Below are 18,073 nucleotides of genomic sequence, written 5' to 3'. Positions count from 1 at the left end.
GTATTTTTCAACTGGGACCAGTTTTAGGTGATCTCGGCTGGGCTTGAATTTAAGGTCCTTGTTTCACTGTTCCTCTGTCTGTGCAGGGAGGTTCCTGGAGTGCTTTCTGTCCACTTCTCTGCATGTTTGCCTTAGTGTGTCATTTCCTTTGGGCTGAATTTCTTCTGCCTTCTGTGGTGACATTGCACTTGTCCTTAGCTACATTATTGTATCCTGCTTTCTCTTCCTTGAAAATGTTTGTGGTCCTTATGGCGTGGGAGGGCTAGCTTTTATCCTGTGTTCAGCTTGTTTGGCAGTAATCTGATTCCTGTTCTGCAGTTTGGGTCGGATGACCTGGAACAAATAACCCTCTGTTTTTGGAGGTTGGTTTGCTGTCTGGTGGAATTTTTGGTAGAAGTTTATTTTTTTGGGGCTTATCCTGGACCGTTTCATTATGCTTTATGTAGTGGCTCTGGTGGAAATTTGGGCATTTTTCTGGAGCCATTCCTTATGATCATGTTCCTTTTTATGTTTAGCCCTGTAAGTGGTGACCTATCGCAAGAACCTCGTCCTTGGTTCTCTGGAGTACTCTTCTTTCACCATAAAGTCAGTTGGTTGAATGTTTGACTTCTGGTGTTTTTGGGTTACTGATCTCACATTTCGAATTGGACGTTGCTATTCCTCATAAGTAGTAACACAGGAGAAGATGACAGACATAGAGGTAATTGATTACGTAATCTCCATTACTCTTAGCCCTACTTATCTTCATTCCAGTCATTACAACCTGTCTGCAAAGTGAGAGAAGTTTGTAAATACCAATCCCCTTGTTACAAAATAAGCTGCAGGTGTCAGAAGACATAGACTGACATTTGACCTTGCGTCCTTAAAGTGTGGCAAATGTGACAAGATAAATACAGAATTTAAAGACATCTATATTTATCGCTTGAACTTTCGCGACTCACCAAAAATTGGCTTGTGACCCACAGTTTGGGAAATTCTGCTCTATAATCCAGCTTTCAACTGAGTCTCATTAGATCCTTTGACTTCCATCTCACTTCCTATGCTGACGACACTCAAATAGTGTTGTCACTGACTGAAGGTGGGGAAAAGGAAACGGGCACGTTTCCATGACTGCATGGGTGCTATTTCGGGCTGGATGTCCTCCAACTGTCTAAAATTCAATTCTAGTAAGACTGAGGTTATAAAGTTTGGAAACAATCCCTGTGTGTGGACACCTGAATGGTAGCCAGAAGACCTTGGTCCCTGCCCCCTACCCACTAGGAAAACAAAAAACCTTGGGGCATTGGTGGACAATAAACTCACCAAGAGTGACCAAATAAGTATGGTGATCTCGGCCTGCTTTCTGGTCCAAAGAAAAATTATGTTTTTCTTGACTGAAAGCAGTCTCAAGACAGTGGTAAAGGCCCTTCTAATGTCACGCTTAGACTACTGCAACGGCCTATATCTTAATGCCCAAAAGCAACACATCAATCGGCTCCAACTAGCCCAAAATGCAGCAGCCAGATTGTTGTCTGGAACTCTGAGATTTGTCTCTGTAAAAGAGGACCTTAGGCAACTGGTTAAACAAAGAGTACGATTAAAGGCACTTTGTACCGTCTTCAAGGCCAGTAATGGAGCAGGAGTAGAGCTCCATAGGCGTAAATTCCAATGGTATGTCCCTGGAAGAATGTTACGCTCCACTGGAGCTAAACAAGTTCAAGTTCCTGCATTTGAAAGAGTCAATCGGGGAGGCAGGAGCTACATCACCTGTGCCTCTAGTGCATGGAATGAGCTTCCTTTTCATCTCAGGAATGCCCCTGATCTCCTCTCCTTTAGAAAGGGGTTGAAGACAAGGCTCTTTTGCCAGTAGCATACATCCCTGTGTTCCCTAGTAGCCAGTGCTGAGCGTCAGGACACCCCAGGGTAACCGTACGCTCTACAAGTGCGATTAACTATGAGTCTTCAGGAAACCGCACAACTGTCAGATCCCCTTTGGGGGCCGTAGGGCAGACATGGGATAATGGACCCCTACTGTGGTGGTTGGGATCGTTTGCCACTTGAGACCTGGGGTCTGTGCTACTATCGCTCTGCAAGCTGAGCCAGGTACAAATGTTTCTGCATTTGATTTTCATAGTAGCAAAGTTGTGAAAACAAAGGCTTCTCCGGAAGGTAGATACGGCAGCTCCTCAGCACTCAGAGTCTCCAGCAACAGACACAATAAATCAGTGTCCCACTCCGTCTTCCTCTTCAGTAAAATAATTCACTCTACAATCACATCAAGACAAAATACCATACAATCAGATGGGTGGAACAGCTACAGGGTATACGCCCTCACCTAGAGCTCTTAGTCAAGATCTGCGGTGCCCTCTTCAATTTTAGGGGATCACCAAACTATATATAACCAATTCTCAGGTAAATGGATAGTTGGAAGTTCACTAAAAAATCACTGTGTAGTAGTTCGCAGGCCAGTACAAATAGTTTTTAGCCAAAGAGTTCACGCAGGAAAAATGTTAACTTCCTAATGAAAGGATCATCTTTATGTTGAAAACAGAGACTCATTGTCGTATGAGCTCAGTCCTTGTGTTGCCTCCTCACGTGACTGTTGTGATGCTGGATGGTGTGCGAAACAGGATCGCAACTCTGGCATCTTCTTGCTGTCTCGGCCCTGCAGGGGCAGCCTCACTTGGGATGTTGAGGTGGTCAACAGAGCAGGCCTACTTGGTAAGTGTTTGTCTTCAGAAGGTTTATTCTCCGGGCTGTGGAGCATGTCTTCGGCGGCGTCTAAGGCTGTTGGACCGCGGACGGCAAGCTTGCTCCTTACTTGGACACAGCCATGTCCAGCATGCGAGGCTTGATCTGTGAGTGCTTCCCTTCGGCAGTTGTGGCCTGCACACCTTGGGGAAGGACTTCTCCTTGAAGGAGCCGGACAATGGCAGCAACAGTTCTTCAGGCACACTGCAGGGCTGCCAGAAACCAAGTTGTTCTGGCTTTAGTTTGTCACGTGGTTCGTGACATGTCTGGTGTCTGATCCTTACGACTCGAGTCAGTACTGGCTTCTCTCACAATGGCAGTCTGCTTCTTCTTGGAGCACTGTGTGCTGGGACTATTTCTGTGCTTCTCTCCTCGTGCCGGGCCAGGTACTCTCCTTTCCTCTCAGAGCAGGCCGGTTGGCTACTGCTTGCAAGGCAGACCCTCGCCTTTTGCAGACTTCATAGGAGTGTCACATATTCACCTTGCGTGTTCATGACATGCACAAGAAATGTCAGCACAAAGGTCTGGGTGTTACATGGTCATAAGAACTATACCTCGGACCATCATTAGTGACCAAGCCCGAAAATGGAACATACCCCTCTGGGATGGGTCCAGACATACTCTATTTGCAGACTTGGTTTGTTCTCCATTGGTAGCATCCACAGCACAGCTGCCCATCGGATGATTCTTGTTCCAGCAGGAGATGCAGAGGTTATTTAGGCCAGCTGCCATGACTAGCATGATGGACATGACTCGAAGTAGAACCTTTCCAGCATGAGCTATCCTAGCAGAGAGAAGAAGAAAAGAGGCTCTGAGAAAGACCATTAAATATCCAAAAGTGAACATGTACTAATGCCATGCTTGTGAATTTGTTGAACCCAAGAAAAGCAGCTTCTGATTCACACTGGTGGATAAAAGGGAACTGACTTGGCCAAGTAAGTATGCAGATCTAGCGGACACACGATGCACACATGGGGGCGGGGGTGTATCACCTCTTGAAAGTAAAAACCATTAGAATTCCAGAATGTGGAAACTGGTGGACAACTTGGCACCATGCACACAGTCTAGGTTTCAGTGTCTGTTAATTTATTTGTGCAGTCAATCAAGTCGTTGTTTGCAAAGTACCAAAACCCCAGAGGTGGTACCTGGATGCTGCTGTGATACTGAGCTGTGAGGATTACTCCTGCAAGTAAGGCTTCATTGGCCTCTTAAACGTAAGCCGCTGTTGAATACAGAAGTACTCCCTGCAGCCGCTGGTGGGTCCTTCAGCTCTCCTGCCTTTCCTGTCGCCCTGTTGAAAACGAAGTTGGAGTTCAGTGGATTCTAAAAGTGGGTCTGATCAACAGCCAACAGCCTGGGTAACTTTCAAACAGCACCAAGACAGGAAAATCGATTCTTAACTAGAACATTGCATCCAGACCTGGAAGAATATGCCAGAAGTGACGATGCCATCTTGGGGCATAGATCCAGTTGCTATACTAGCAGAAGAAACATGTGCTGTTGTGACATGGAGAAGAGGTAGTTCAACTCAACAACACCAGTTGTCTCCAGGAGCAGAAGAAGCCTATGCTATGTTTGAGGTATAGACTGGCTGGTTATTATTAGGTGGGTGGCAGGGGGGGACAGTCAAAAGAAATGAGTTTGTGTCCCTGTGGAAATATACAAGGTTGTTTCCTATGAGGTATTCAGGAAACAGCTCGAAGCTTGCTTAATCCAAGTTTCATCTCCTTCCCAAATGGCGAGGCAGCGCCCTGAGGCCATGTTTCGGTCTTGCAGCACTACAGTACTGAGTTTCAACACTCCTCTCTTCCAGAGGAGCGACGGTTCGTTTTTGTTTCACCTCCAAGCTCCTCACAGCCCAGAGTCCCTCCTTTCTGCCAGAGGGTACCCCTCTTTAAGTTTCATTTGGAGGAGGTGTTTTCTGCTCTTTGGAGTGGTGTGGAGGCCCCGTGACGTCAGGCCTTTTCTTTCGAGGCATCGGGATGGCCTGGGTACCTCGCCGTTCTCTCTGCATCCTTCCCTGAGAAGGAGTCGGCCAGAGGCCTGTTCTCGCGAGAACACGGATCTGTGCCCCGCAGACCTGAGCACACCTGGCTCTGGCCGCGTCAGCACAGCGCAGTGCCAGCAGGCAGGCCCGGGCAGCCTTCCATCAGCCACGGGCTCTGCGTGGAGACTTTCAGGAAACCACAGGCGGCGAGCAGCCAAGCTCGCTGGGCGCATGAGATCAGGGCTGACACCGAAGGCCCTGCAGGGAAACATGGAAGGCGAAACCACAGCGCCCCAGCCGCACCCAGGCTCTCTGCGGCAGCAAGGCGAGCGGCTGAGGGCGGCTGCCGGTCACTGGGGTGGGGTGGGGGGAGGAGAGTGTGATGTCTCCAGAGATTATGATAGTATGCGCCCCCCCCCCATAAAAAAAATCCCTTCCATGTTTCTGCAGATTAGATTTAGGTTGGTCTTGTTGACCGCGTCTGTGCCCCTGGAATCATGACGTTGATTGTCTTTATGACGCTGCACAAGTGACCCAGCCAATGCTAGTAAAAAACTCATGTATGACAGACATTTTGAGTGGAAATGCTAGTGGATTAGATCGCCACCTCTTGCCCACAGTGGCCACCCCAAATGCCACTCGCACTGTTTTCATTGTACCTTACACGTACATGCCTCACGCGCCAACTTCAGAACGTGGCTACTGTTTGCTAGAATGGTTCAGCAGAAATGTGCAGTGCACAACAAAGCAGGAACTCGTTAAAAATGTGTAAGTGTGCAACAAAACTAAGGTGTTAGTGGTCAACAAATCAGTACAAAGAAAGAAATGACAATACGTAAAATATAACTGCACACGCTAAGGCATCCGTGGGACTTTACGGGGCAGATTTACAATAACTGGCGCATCCCTGCATATCAGCAGGGATGCGCCAGTTCTTGTGCGTCACGGATCCGCCACCATGGATGCACTGCATTTACAATGTGGCGCACCATGGGGCAAAAATGGACAGATGCGTGACGCATCTGCTGCCGTAAAGGCGGCGCATTGCTGGAGTTGCGTCGCAAGCGCGACGCAGCTCCAGCAAGGCTTGGGGGTGCCCTATGCCTGTCATGCTGCGTCTATCCTTGCGCCTGCTTCAAGCAGGCGTTTCGATCTTCCTAATTTGGGATCTTCATCAGGACTGGGTTGGTTAGTGAACAGTGCTGATAGTGTATGGCAGGGTGGAGAGTCCTTGATAGGTACAGATCAATAAGGGGAGTTCAGAATGGTAGATGGGCATTCATCGGGCGTGTCCAGCATGCAGGGATTGAACTAACCCTGGGCGTAGCACTTCACTATGCCCACGGAGTGGGCGTAGTGTTGCCTACTTCGCCATTTACGAAGTAGGCGTAGCAGGCAACACTACGCCCACCCCGCGGGCATAGCGAAGTTGCCCACCAGTTGCCCGCCACCCGCCCTCCCTAAATACTTAAATTACATTTTAGAAATGATTAAAAACCACTTACCTTGTCCGCCGCGTCCCCGGGGCTCCCTCTCGTCATTGCGCGATTCGCGCCGCCGTCTTGGATAGTAATGCGCATGCGCGGCCACCCGCGCATGCGCACTTCTCACAAGGATTGCGCATGCGTGGGCGGCCGCGCTTGCGCATTACTATCCAAGACGGCGGCGCGAATCGCGTGATGACGAGAGGAAGCCCCGGGGACGCGGCAGACAAGGTAAGTGGTTTTTAATAATTTCTAAAATGTAATTTAAGTATTTAGGGAGGGCGGGAGGGAGGCGGGTGGCGCGTAGTGGGGCTACGCGCAGTGTGTAGGTGGACGTAGTGTCTCGCCCACTTCGCGTAGCTTCGCGAAGCCCCACTACGCCCACTACGCCACCGTTAGATTGAACCTTGAGGCTGGGGGGCCGTGGGGTAGGGGACCGTTAGTCCGGTTCTGTTCGTCTCGGTGGGAATTGGATTTGTGTCCAGTCGGTCAGGGTAGGGGCGGCGATCCAGCTGTGATCGGCGCGGGCGGGAATAAATCTCGTGTAGTGACAGGTACGGAGTGAATCCAGGTTGTCAAGGGCCACAAATCCAATTCCCGCCGAGACAAACAGACCGGACTAACGGTCCCCTACCCCACGGGCCCCCATCCTCAAGGTTCAATCCCTGCATGCTGGACACGCCTGATGAATGCCCATCTACCATTCTGAACTCCCCTTATAGATCTGTACCTATCAAGGACTCTCCACCCTGCCATACACTATCAGCACTGTTCACTAACCAACCCAGTCCTGATGAAGATCCCGAATTAGGAGGATCGAAACGCCGTCGACCAGGCAGCGCAATTGAAGGCGCGAACACGCAATGTGGTTCTTCTAAGACTATTGCCATCCCTCGACAAATTCAAATGTACCACAAATCAGCTGGAACCAGATTGTTACTGTAAAGATGAGGCGGAAGCAGGAATCAGTTGTAGGAGATTTATTCAGGAGAAAAGAGCCGTCCAGCTTGAGGGAAAGGCAGAGCAGCAGCAACTGCCAAAACAGGGAACACTGGGGAGGAATGTTCAATACATAGGAATCCAATCAGTGACATCACAGCAGTACAGATCACCACACACCTCCCCCCTTTTATAAAAAAAAACAATCTTGAGAACATATAAAACAATAAGGAAAAGTAGATCAGATGAAATCACGATATCTGTTAGGCTTAACAATTGCCCTAGAACTTTTCCTTAAACAATTACCGATATTGGCATCCGAATCTTCAACTGAGCCATTACCAACATTGAAATTCGATGGAGGAGCAGTTGCACGGGAAGGATCTTTGGCAACCCGAGAAGTGCTCCACCAATTGCCATTAGACAACTTGACAGCATTTTTGCGAACATCAACAACCTGTTGGGATTCAAGAAACTTTGAGAAACCTTTCTTGACAATGACAGGATTCTTAATTCTGACCCAGTCGCCAGCATGGATGTTGTGGGAAGACTTTTTTCCCGACTCCACATAGCAAGGCAGAGAACCAGAAGATTTTTTGTTGGCACACCCCCACACCTCTTCTAAATCACAGCCACGGTGGAGACTTTTGACCATCCAAAAAGGGAAAGCTTGAGAGCAAGCTTTTCTTCCTCTCATCAATTCGAAAGGAGAAAAGCCCGTGGCCACATGGGGAGAAATGCGATAAGACCATATAAGATCTTTTACAGCTTGAAAGATCAGTTGTTCGATCTGAAAGCAGCTTGCACACATTCAACAACAACTCTATTAAATCTCTCGGTTTTGCCATTGCTCTGGGGATGGTACAACGGAGCTCTAGTGTGTTTAATACAACAATTATTCAGGAAAACACCCATTTCCTTAGAAATGAATTGTACCCCGTTGTCGGTGAGAATTTCTTCAGGACAACCCTCCCTGAGGAAGATTCGGCTTAGACAATCAATGACACTCCTAGAATCGGGAACATTGATGGGTTCGACTCCGACCCACCTGGAAAGATGATCAACAAGAACTAAAAAATATTTGGAGGTGTTGGGAAGGACATGAAACGGACCCAAAAAGTCCAGACCAATTTTTTGCCAAGCTCTAGCGGGAGGAGGAACAACAGAGTCACAAACACCTTCTAAAACTAGGACTTTGTCACTGGTGTTGCAACGCGAACAGAGTTTAATGGTTTCGACAATCTGGCTGTCCATCCTTGGCCACCAAAAATTCGATCTGACATTTCTTTTGGTAATGGTGGCTCCTAGATGTCCAGAATGTGCATCAGCAATAATCTTCTCCCTGTACGCAGAAGGGGGAATGAATTTATCACCCCTAACAATTTTGCCATTTTCCAAAGAAAGTTCAGAATTAATTTTCCAGTAAATTTGAAGTTCAGGAGAAAGGGATTTTTCTTTGGGCCAACCCTTTTGTATGAAGGAAATAACATCTTTGAGAATGTCATCATTTTCAACAGCTTTGATCCAATCACATTCAGCAAAAGAAATAGAGCTTTGAGAAATATTGGCCACAAAGCATTCCTCAATGTCAGTTTCACAATCATTTTCATCAGGTTCTTGTAAGGGTAACCTAGACAAACAGTCAGCCCGCTTGTTTTTACCACCCGGGATGTAGATGGCTTGGAAGTTGAATTCCAATAATTTGGTGGAAAGTCTAGCCAAACGTGCAGTGGTGCGATTGGTGTTTCTGCCTGACAAGATATCAACAAGGGGACGATGGTCGGTTTGGAGAATGAACGGTCTACCCCATAAGTAAGACTTGAATTTCTCAACACTCCAAGCGCAAGCAAGTAGTTCCTTCTCTATAACGGAATATTTTCTTTCAACAGGACGGAGAGTCCTGGAGGCAAACCCGACGGTAAATTCTTTACCATAGGCTACCTGAGAAAGAACAGCTTCTAAGCCATATTCGCAGGCATCAACGGTGATAACAGTTTCTCTATTGCCATTAAAAGGTTGAAGGGCAGGAGCGTTGGTAATGTGCTCTTTAATAAGTTGAAAACCCTTTTGACACTCCTCAGACCAGCTGAAAGTGGCACCCTTTTTCAATAAAAGTCTTGGCATAATCTCTCATGAATTTTGAATAAAACTCACAAAGGCCAAGGAAGGACAAGAGCTGCTCTTTGTTGGAAGGAGCAGGAGCTTCAATGATGCTTTTCACTAGACCTGATCTTGGCCTGATGCCATTTTCAGAAATAGTATGACCAAGATATTCTACTTCTCTGGTTTTGAAAACACACTTACTCTTCTGTAAAGTCACGCCTCTTTGTTCAAGAATATGGAAAACTTGGTCAATAACTTTGTCATGTTCACACTCAGTTTGAGTGAAAATAAGAATATCATCTTGGAAGACGACTACATTGGAGAGTTCCTCAAACATTTCAGACATGATACGCTGAAAAACAGCGGCGGCAGAAGCCAACCCGAAAGGGAGGCGACGAAATTGGAAAACACCATCAGGTGTGACGAAGGCAGTGAGGTGACGTGAGAGAGGATGCAACTCAATCTGGTGGTAAGCTGCCTTTAGATCAAATTTAGAAAACCAAGTAGATGACCCTACTCGTGCTATTAAGTCTTCAATACGAGGAAGGGGAAAGCCATCAACCCAGATAGCCTGATTGAGACTGCGCAAATCTACACACATCCTAAGGTCACCAGACCTTTTTCTTGCAAGAACAATGGGAGAAAGCCATAATGTCGATTCTACTTTCTCGATAATTCCTTGTTCGCATAATGATTTTAAATGTTTGGACAGATCCTCTCTGATACTGAGTGGGACATTCCTAAGTCTGTGTTTAACTGGGGTAATGCCATCCTTGACTTTGATAAAGTGTTGAAAATTAGTAATCTTGCCCAGGCGATCTTCAAAAACTTTTTTATATTTATGCTCCCACAGTTTGTCATCCGCAATATTGCAAACAGGAGTAGAAGAGGAAGATATAGAAGAAGGAATGTTGCATTCTTCAATAAATACAGGATTAGGTAAACCAGGTTTAATGGTAATACCAAATTCTGCCTGGTGAATGAGTCCTAAAACATTGATACCTCGCTTGGCAACATAAACCTTCCCTTTAATAAATTTTCCGAAAATGGAAATTTCAGCCCAGAAATAACCTAAAAGGTTAATTCTACTTCCTTCAAATGCTACAGAAAGAACATCAGGAGGAAGCAAATACTTGTCTTGCCAGAAGTGTGAATATTTTTCGTGTGAAACAATAGTGATGCGAGCACCGGTGTCAACAAGAAGTTGAACATGATGTTTTTCAATAATAGCATCAACTTCAGGATCAGGAACAAGAAAGGTATGACTAACAACATCATTGTCTTTCACAACAACTACATACTCCTGATTGGTCACATCACACTCCGGATATTCAGTTGAAAGCTCAAGGGAATTTAAGTCAGGGGAAGATTCATTCTCATTCATAACACAACGTACATTACCTCTTCTACCTCTCATGCAGACCTTAGAAAAATGGCCATTTTTGCCACATTGACTGCATTGTGAATTGGCGGCAGGACAATTTTTAAAATTAGAAACATGGTAAGAAGAACCACATCTAAAGCAAAAAGTACTTTGACTGAATTGTCTATTGGGCATGAAAGGTCTTCTAGTACTGGAATTTCCCATTCTTCTAAAATAACCACGTGAATCACGAGGAACAAAATTGGAAGTCTTGAGAGGAGTAGGAGTTTTAGTGGAAACAGCACTGGAAATAGAAGTATTAGAGAGAGAAACTTCTAATTGTTTGGAATCCTCCAAAGATGTTTCAATACTTTTGGCTATGTCAATAGCCTTATCGAGAGAAGGATCTTTGCAGGATAGTAGTTTCCCTTGGATTTGTTTACAAGAACAACGAGCAACAAGTTGATCCCTAATAAGTTGGGAAGTGAAATTGTCAAATTTGCATTTAGAAGCAAGTATTTTCAAAGCAGTGACAAACGTATCAATACTTTCTTCAGGTTTCTGAGCCCTGGTGAAGAATTTGTAACGGTGTACAACCATATTTTTAGTTTTGACAAAGTACTTGTCCAATTTAGCTATAGCTATATCGAATTCATCAGGAGCTTCACCAGGGGGTGGAACATAAGGAGGAAGATGATCGAAAACGTTCTGGCCTTCTACACCAAGATGGTAATACATTAAGCTCTTTTTCCTTTCTGCACGATACCTAAGACCGTCAATAGCACCTAAGTAGGCCATGAAAGATCTCAACCAAAGTTTCCACTCAAGAGGAGGATCTCCGGGAGTCTGAAGAAATGGAGCTGGAGGAGAAACGTTTTGCATTGTGATATCTTCTATTTTCCCTTAAAATTGAAAAGTTTAAATCCAAGAAACAACCTGAAACAAAAATGTAAATGAGAAAAGAGAAAAAGAAAGAAAAAAAAAAAATAAACAGTGCACAATAGAGTGCAGAAACTGTGCACTTTAGTAAGACAACGATGATGTGCACAATATTATGCAAAAGTGGTGTGTTGATGCTGTGCACGTCAGCGTGCAGATGCTGTGCACATCAGCGTGCAGATGTTGTGGATGCTGTGCACATCAGCGTGCAGATGTTGTGGATACTGAGCACGTCAGTGTGCAGATGCTGTGCACATCAGCGTGTAAACGTTGGTAGAAGGAATGAAGACTGTGCGCATCAGATGCTGTGCGCATCAGCGTGCAAACGGTGAAATGTGTAAAAGCTGTGCGCATCAGCGCGAAGTTGAAGTTCTACTTTTGTAAAAGGAAAATGAAGACTGAGCACATTAGCATGAAGAATAGTAAATAATTTAAAATGTGCTCAATCCAACGCTGTTCAAACCGCTATGTGCTTAAGCTGTGCACATCAGTGTAAACGAGTAAAGTTGCAGGAGACTGAGGAAAAGGCTCAATAGCTAGTCAGCTGTAGGAAGCAGGAAGAGACCTTTGTGACGTGTAGAAGCGGAGAAAACCCGGCAAAGACAATGAAGGTTGGAATGCAGAAATTGAAGGCTCTGTGACGTGGAGACGTGGGACGTCGAGAACAAGCAGTGGCTGAAAGGCAGGAAGAGCGTCTAAGTTTCCATGGTGACAAAGATGCGTGCTGCGTGAAGACGCTGGATTGCTTGACGACGTTCGATGTGGAGATTCTACCACGTCATCATTCAGAGGCGCAGCCCGAGGGAAGAAGGACCAACGGAGGGAGAGCACACAGCGTGGAGAAGACGAAGGAGGAGGTAGGAAAGTCTCCAAATAGTGGCAAAACGTGGCAGAAAAGTCTTGCGGGAGTTGGGTAGAAACGGTGCGGGCTGGCGCAGGGAGCAAAGTAGATTGTGCAGAGCCGGGTGAAGCGCCGTTAGAAAACGCGCAAATACGTTCAAATGGCAGAAATTGTAAGCCAATAAAAGGTGAAGAGAGTTCAAACGCTGCGACGGCTCTTGCAGAAGTAAATGTAAATGTACTCACATGGCCGTGAAGGTCGAGTAAAGAAAAAAAAAATCCTGAATTTTTCGAAACGTTTTCCTTAACGAAGTTGTTTAGGAACAGCAGCTGAAGAACCGAATCCCATCCTCCGTCGCCAGTGTAAAGATGAGGCGGAAGCAGGAATCAGTTGTAGGAGATTTATTCAGGAGAAAAGAGCCGTCCAGCTTGAGGGAAAGGCAGAGCAGCAGCAACTGCCAAAACAGGGAACACTGGGGAGGAATGTTCAATACATAGGAATCCAATCAGTGACATCACAGCAGTACAGATCACCACAGTTACCTTAAGCCACTGTACGTATTTCTGCACCAGTCACCTTGCGCCGCCTTTCTGCTGTTCACATTGTCACTTGCGTCGCCACCGTGCACCTCACTTGCACTTCTTTAGCACCAAGAACAATTAGGGTTGTACCGATTTGTTTGTTTACAGTGCTGCTACAACTGTAATTTGCCATACCATTGTTTTGGATAAATATGAAGCCTTGAGCACATCCATAACTACAAACGAGTCTCCTTCGCCCTATCCAATGTAAATTGTCTTGAATTAATACCAGTTGGGATACCATATTTATGTATAACATTATTTACCCCAATCCCAAGGTGGTTGATGGGTTTTGCTCCTGGTGGCCGTACAACAATGCTTCAAGCAGGAGCAGGGTTTTGACGCAGCATGGCCTTAAAAGTGGCTGAGTGAAGCCACTTTTAGGAGACGTTCCTGCGCCGGAACGCCTACATGTGGCGCAGGGATTTACAATGTGACACATCTCCCAGATGCATCACGGTGTAAATACCCCGCAACAAAGCGCTGGCTTTGCGCCGCCGCCGCGTCACAAAAGTGACGCAACGGCGGCGTAAAAGAGGCGCAAGGGGCTTGTAAATTTGCCCCTACATTTTCGTGATGAACATGTAAGCATTAAGGCACATATGTAAGTGAATTTGTTTTCTCAAGATTTATAGATTTGGCGATGCTCGTCGATAAACACCGCATAGGCCTGTCCTGGAATCCAACAAGAGGACCTCGGACAGATGGACACAGGGTCAAAGGAATTACTAAAATGGGCCGAAACTATGCGCGGCCGGACTGTCCTTAGCGGGCATCGGGAGTTTCCCCAGGAGGCTGGAAGGGTGGGGGCGGTTTTGCAGCGGTGGGGGGTGGTTTTGCCGCAAGCAGCAGTGCTTCACACTGGCACTCCCCCGGGTTTGGTCCCACAAAATTGCCAGGGGTGCTTTGGTTTCCCCGTCCGGCCCTGAAGCCATGCATGCCAGCAGACCCGATTCGGGCAGCGGACTCCCAATTTTTAGAGCCAATAATGGCTTCACTTTAGTGTCTCCCGCCACTGTTTGAATGTGAGTTAATAGTGAAACTACACCCCACCCCCCTATTTATTGTCACTGTCTCCTTAGTTCTTGTTTCAAAATGTTGGCATGTATGTGAACTTTAGAGCCTCACCTTCACAAAACAACAAAAGAAACAGGTGGCCCGGCACATAGTGGCGCAAGCCTGGCTCTCATAGCTGGCCACCACAGGCCCCACGTGCACGAAGGTGTCAGTAGAGCGCAGACCCAGGGCGCTAGGCGCGGCTGGCACTGACACGGTTAAGCCGTGCCGCCCGCTCACCTTTCTCTCTGTTGTGCCTGGGGTACAGATGGCTCAGGGGCGGGGAGGGCCTGCCCCCTGTGTGTGCAAGAGCGTCCCGGACCTTTTGTAACCCTGCTGTGGTTACACAACCCTAGCACGCGAGCCTGGCTGTGGGCATGTGGGTGGAGGGCAGGCCCCTGCCCAGGGCCTCGTCACACGGGCGTCTGACAGCTCCGAATCCTGGAGCTGCCTCTGCATACCTGCGCTCCACGGGAGCCGGTGATCGGGCGGCATGACAGGCCCCTGCGTGCGGGCATGAGCTCTGGGCATGCCAGCCCAATGACACGAGCCTTGCGGCGTGCTCTGCATGGGAGCCAGGGCTGGGGCGCCGCGACGGGCCTCTGCGTGCGGGCATGGACTCTGACACGAGCCTTGGGCGGGCGAGCCAACAAACGAACACGGAGAGCCGAGCCAAGGGTCTCGCTTGGTTCGGAGTTCTGCACGAGCCGGGCCGTGAAATTGGGTCATCTTTAAATCGTGCAAAATACATCTCGTAAATAAAAAAAAAGTCTATTTAAAATTCTAAAAGGTGTGTTTTGAACATGCAGAACTGTTTCACTGCAGGACATCAGAGAATATCACCGCATTGCAAGGCATTTGATAAAAGTGATAGAACTTCGAAACCGTCATGCCTCCCCTTCTGCCCTGACAACAATACCGATCGAGAGCTGAGAGGCAAATCTGCTGTCACGTGCACCCTAAATGTGCCCTAGAGTCTTACTATAAATAGAGCAATATTATAGGCTCATGAAATGAAACACACTAGATGCTATTGTACAGCCTGCATCATATGCTCTGATATGCAATGAAAAAAAGAGGACTGAAATATTTGCCTAGGATCACACAATTTTTGTTTAAGCAGGGAAACTGGGATTGATACCACGGATTTCGGTTTCCCATTATGCAGTTCAGCCAGTACGGTTGCCACCTTTCCCAGTGAAATATACCGGCCATTTGGTAGATTCTTTAAGGGTGGAGATGTGATACCCAAGTTGGAATTTATATAAAAGTCCTCTGTGCTTATTTGTAAAATAGCTTTTCTGAATCTCTTTACTTTAATGATCAATTACAGAAAAGTTCAGCAGTTAAAGAACACTGTCGAGAGCATTTTCTTATTGCATTTGCTGTTTCGATTATGTTTTGATAAGGAGAAAAATACTGTCTTTAGGACATTTCCCCAGTTGTTTTGACCACTCTTGACAATGTAATGTAGTGGTCATGTCGCTAAAATAATGGCCGTGCGGTAGATGGACATGTCTTTGTCTTTAATTCTTGGTGCATGATGTTACGGCGTGCATGTCAAGTGGAAGCCGCATGAAAGTTTGGTTGATTTTAGGCCAAAGTGTTCAAGAGGACCTTGAGTTCAGCCAACAACAGGCATGAGGCTGGAGCCTGGCTTAAGCCCTCTGTGACTCTGCCACCACTAATATTTAGTGGCAGCCTGTAATTCAAGCAGAGTAGGGGGTGGCATGGCCTCACATGCACACTTACATCCATATGTTCACCATGTGCACCCATTCACCACCATTCACAAACACACTCACACATTCACAACACACACTCATAAATACACATACATTAAAACATTTTCACACATGCACCAAACATAAAAATAAACCCCATACCAGGCTGCAGCAGTAATCTCAACATCATCTCCTATGCCGACGACACCCAGCTGATCCTCTCCTTCACGAACAAACCCGCAGTTGCCAAAAACAACTTCCACGACGGAGGAAGGCAGTCACCACCTGGAAGAAGGACGGCTGCCTCAAGCTTCACTCAGAGAAAATTGAAGTCCTCATCCTGGGCTCCACCCCTGCCACCTAGGATGACTCCTGGTGGCATGCAGATTTTGCCCCCCCACAAAACATCCACAGACCACGCATGAAATATCAGCATAATCTTGGGCTCCTAGCTCACAATGAACCGCCATATCAGCGCCGTCTCATCATCCTGCTTCCACACTCTTCGCCTGCTCCGAAAGCTCTTCAAGTGTATCCCCACTGAATCCAGTACGACAGTCACCTGCGCACTCATCAGCAGCAGACTTGACTAAGGCAATGCCCTATATCCCGGCATCCCCCAGAAACTCTTCAAGAAACCGCAAAGCATCCAGAACGCCTTCGCCAGACTCATCCTCAATATTCCCCACCACAGCCACATCACCAGCCACCTGAGACCTCCACTGGCTCCCAGTCAACAAAAGAATCATCTTCAAGCTCCTCACTCACACCCGCAAAGCACTTCATGACGCAGGACCTGCGTACCTCAACGACCGCCTTGCATTCCACGCACCCAGCAGGGACCTCTGCTCTGCCCATCTTTCCCTGCCTGCCATCCTTCGTATCGGCAAGACCACAACCGGGAGAAGATCCTTCTCCTACCGGAGTGTCTGTCAAGCTGACCTTTCCTCAGACACTCTTCACGTTTGGTAAAAGCTAGGGGGGGTCCCTTCGGCCCTTAACACCATCACTGCTGCACCAATTCCGCTCCTGTGCTGAGTTTTTTAAAACCGCACTTTACGTGACGAGCTGGGCTCGTCATCAGCGTGCGAGGAGGCTACGCCATGACGAGCCCAGCTCGTCATGAGCGTGGAAGGGGTTAAGGATAGGCCGCCGCTACTTTATTCAGGTATGCCCTCTGTTTTCCATGGGACAATCAGGTTTTCAACACCAGTCTCTCGAGTCACATGATGTTGCTCGGACCATTGGTGGGTGTCACGGATATGTCTACTGACTAGCTAGAGATAATATTATGGTATTGATTTCTTTTTGTAAAATGATTGTGTCACAAAGGGTGTCGGTGTTTCAAAGGACTGCTTGCTTTGACTTAAGTTACAGTTGTATCAGGTACCACATTGGCACTAAGTATGTTTGCAGTTACCATAGGTACAGTTATAGTTTTTCGGCACTGTGAGCGCGGGCGAGCCATTGGCACTGGTTTGTTTGGTATTCATCGGCACATGTGTGGTTGAGACTTTGGTGGAAAGTATGTGGATACTCCGCAAACAGCGCTCACCAGAGGTGACCAGCATTCTTCAGGCCGTTTTTGTTTTGATTATTCTGGGATCGGAGATAAAAACAATGGGAACACAGGGATAGATGGATTGATGAATCTGACTTCATGAACATTTTCCTAGGAAACAACCGTTGTTCTTCATTCTTGTTTTACTACAGGTTGTTGTTTGTGACAGTTAGCAAACAACATGGCCAATACAAATGTGTCCATGTCCTACAACAGGCATCACTCATTGAGTTATTGTTTGAAGGAAATCTAGGATCTTTTTTCCCTGTATTCAATTTCCCTTATAGTTTGTATAATTTCACTGTATTTCTAGAGTTACTAAGGAAGTTATACCCGTACCTAGCCCTCTTTATCTGAATACTGAAGGTTGTTTAGTGACCTGTAGAGATGGCCTGTTGGTCTGATGGATAAAAAGCCTGAACAGGGAGGTGAGGTGAGCTTCTTGACAGTAGACCATAAAGATAGAATAAAAAGAAAATTAAAAGGATGGCCAGAAGTACAGACCGCCTCTTATCCTATTGGACATAAAAATGTACCTTGAGGAATTGTTTCAACTTATTACTCAATCTTTACTAAGTCATATATATGTACATTAATTCAAATAGACATCGGAGTCATGGTAGCAATCATTTTCAGTTTTATATCATATAAGAAACGATGAATTTTTTTTTGCAACAAATAGAAAAGGCAACACAAACAACACTATTGCATTCAATATACTTCCGGTAGTGTGTTATACTGTTGGTATAGTACGTATTATATACA

Source organism: Lissotriton vulgaris, chromosome 11, assembly GCF_964263255.1.
Source record: "Lissotriton vulgaris chromosome 11, aLisVul1.2, whole genome shotgun sequence".
Classification (NCBI taxonomy): Eukaryota; Metazoa; Chordata; class Amphibia; order Caudata; family Salamandridae; genus Lissotriton; species Lissotriton vulgaris.
This window is presented reverse-complemented; position numbering follows the sequence as displayed.